This window comes from Penaeus monodon, chromosome 22 (assembly GCF_015228065.2).
Source record: "Penaeus monodon isolate SGIC_2016 chromosome 22, NSTDA_Pmon_1, whole genome shotgun sequence".
Classification (NCBI taxonomy): Eukaryota; Metazoa; Arthropoda; class Malacostraca; order Decapoda; family Penaeidae; genus Penaeus; species Penaeus monodon.
This window is the reverse complement of record NC_051407.1, coordinates 10,637,189-10,637,536: the sequence shown is the minus strand read 5'-3', so window position 1 is coordinate 10,637,536 and position 348 is coordinate 10,637,189. Positions and strand designations below refer to the sequence as shown.

At 37.9% G+C, this 348-nt stretch overlaps 1 protein-coding gene across 1 annotated transcript in view; it reads right to left on the bottom strand.

The window, feature by feature from the left end:
* LOC119586935 (putative neural-cadherin 2) overlaps positions 1 to 348 on the bottom strand; it is a gene marked incomplete at its 5' end in the record, with an annotated part of 72,205 nt that overhangs the window by 61,883 nt on the left and 9,974 nt on the right.

Genomic DNA, 348 nt, shown 5'->3' with positions numbered 1-348 from the left:
CCAGCAGTTAGAAATTATTTCTCTCGTATTAGCGAACCCTTTTATATTTTCACTGATAATGATTTCCAGCAGACTTACCTCAAGGAACATCATAAATGAGATTTATTGCCATGCAAACTTTAGCCTCCGTTTTTTAAAAATGTCATGCATTTCGGAATCTCATTATAGTGAGGTGGTTCCGCCATGTTGTTGGCATTTTGCTAAAGATTCTGCGTGGGAGATTCTTTCATTAATTACTGTTAGTGTATGTCGCTGCCAAAAGTCGCCTCAGGCTATGTTTTGGAAATAACTAAGCGTAGTAATTGGAACATAGATTCATTGGGTCCCAGGGCAATAGACTGAATCATT